The sequence below is a fragment of the Tachyglossus aculeatus genome, chromosome 4, assembly GCF_015852505.1.
Source record: "Tachyglossus aculeatus isolate mTacAcu1 chromosome 4, mTacAcu1.pri, whole genome shotgun sequence".
Lineage (NCBI taxonomy): Eukaryota > Metazoa > Chordata > Mammalia > Monotremata > Tachyglossidae > Tachyglossus > Tachyglossus aculeatus.
In genome coordinates, this window is record NC_052069.1 from 93,199,326 (window position 1) to 93,201,370 (window position 2,045).

A 2,045-nucleotide genomic window follows, 5' to 3' on the forward strand; every position below is an offset into this window, starting at 1 on the left:
CTTTAGATCTAAGAGTACTATTCTTCCTCAAATGCCGTCGAGTCTTTTCTGACCTACAGTGACTCCATGGACACGCCCTCTTCATAACATCCCATTTTCTGTCATAAGGTCCTTCTTATATGTGCATCCACTGAGTTTTCTTGGCAAAGATACGGAAATGATTTACCACTGCCTTCTTCCACCCAGTAAAAACTTGAGTCCCTGCCATTGTCTATGATCAACATTTTGATCACCTGATCATCCGCCTTTGACTCTTTGCCCTGCTGCTCTGTGCTCTTTCCCAGCACAGGTTAATGGACTTGGTCTGACGCTTTGGCTTAGACCTTTCCATCATGGGTAGCCCTATATAACATAGCTCTAAGCTTCATCAGCATACACAAACTCTCTTGTCACAATAAGACATCGATTCAAAGAGTCCTATTATCATCATCCTATCTTCAAACAGTCCCCTCTCAGGGTCACACCTGGAGAGTTTCCAGCATTTAACCAGTCTCGTCTACAGGAGGGAGAGTCAAGCAGAGGCCTACCCATTCCATTCCGAGCTTGGCCAGTGTCTAGTGAGTGGAAGGCAATCTGCAACAAATCAGAACTCACCTGTGCTGGGCAGCAGTGGCATGAGAGAGATTCGAGGGCCGAGACTCGTTTAATGCGTGGAAGGAGGCAATGGTAAATAATAATGATGGCATTTATTAAGTGCTTACTATGTGCAAAGCACTGTTCTAAGCGCTGAGTAATCACTTCCATATTTTTACCAAGAAAACTCTATGGATACACTACTGGAACGATTGCAGATGGAAGTGGGGCATTATGGGGAAGATGTGTCTGTGGCATTGCTATGGGTTGGACACGACTCGACGGCATGACAACAACAATCTTCAAACAGAAGCTTATCTATTCCTCTGATCACCTTGGTTGCCTATCTCCGTGTCTTCTCCAGCTTTACTTTATGATGACCAAAAACATACACCATATTCCAGGTGTGGTAGTGCCATGTTTTTATATTCAGCTCATTCAAATATATATAAAATTCCATGTTGTTTTCTATACCATTCCTAATGATGCCAACATTTGGTTGGCCTTTATGCTTGCTCCCATACAATAAACAAATGCATTGAATAGTTTTCAAAACTGCAAGCTCCATGAGAGTAGGAATCATATTTCCTATTTTTAGTATATTCTCCAAAGACTATATTTAGCTGCTCTGAACCTGGTAGGCACGGAATAAAACCTGATGAGGAGGAAGAGGATGAGATAGAGCTTGGCCTAGTGGATAGAGCTGGGCCTGGGAGTCAGAAGGACCTAGGTTCTAATTGGGCTCCACCACGTGTCTGCTGTGTGACCTTAAGCAAGTCATTTTGCTTCTCTGGGCCTCAGTTCCCTTATTGGCAAAATAGTGAATAAGACTCTGAACCTCGTATGGGACAGGGACTGTGTCCAACCTGATTATCTTGTATCTACCCCAGTGCTTAGTACAGTGTCTGGCACATAGTAAGCTTATAACAAATACCATAAAAACATAAAATAAAAAAGAGGAGGCAGAGGAGGAGAAGAAGAAGGAAAAGAATAATGGGGGACTAGGAAGAGAAGAAAGAAAGGAGAAGAAGAAAAAGGAGTTGGGAGAGCAGAAGGAGGAGGAGAAGGATGATCAACATCTCCATCATCTTTTTCTGAAGCTAAGACAGATATACTAATAGCCATCTTCATGCAATCGTACTATGGACAACTTTTCTCCACATAATAATAATAATAATAATAATAATAATGGCATTTATTAAGCACTTACTATGTGCAAAGCACTGTTCTAAGTGCTGGTGAGGTTACAAGGTGATCAGGTTGTCCCACGTGGGGCTCACAGTCTTAATCCCCATTTTACAGATGAGGTAACTGAGGAACAGAGAAGTTAAGTGACTTGCCCAAAGTCACACAGCTGACAAGCGGCAGAGCCGGGATTTGAACCCATGACCTCTGACTCCAAAGCCCGGGCTTTTTCCACTGAGCCACGCTGCTTCTCTACATGTATTCATTTGAACTTGTTTGCACTGATA

General features: G+C 42.8%; 1 non-coding gene across 1 annotated transcript; it reads left to right on the forward strand.

The window, feature by feature from the left end:
- Positions 1-446: 446 nt before the first annotated feature.
- Positions 447-584, forward strand: LOC119927537. Its single transcript, XR_005450531.1, has one exon. It is a non-coding gene; the product is annotated as a small nucleolar RNA SNORA7 (small nucleolar RNA).
- Positions 585-2,045: the final 1,461 nt, after the last annotated feature.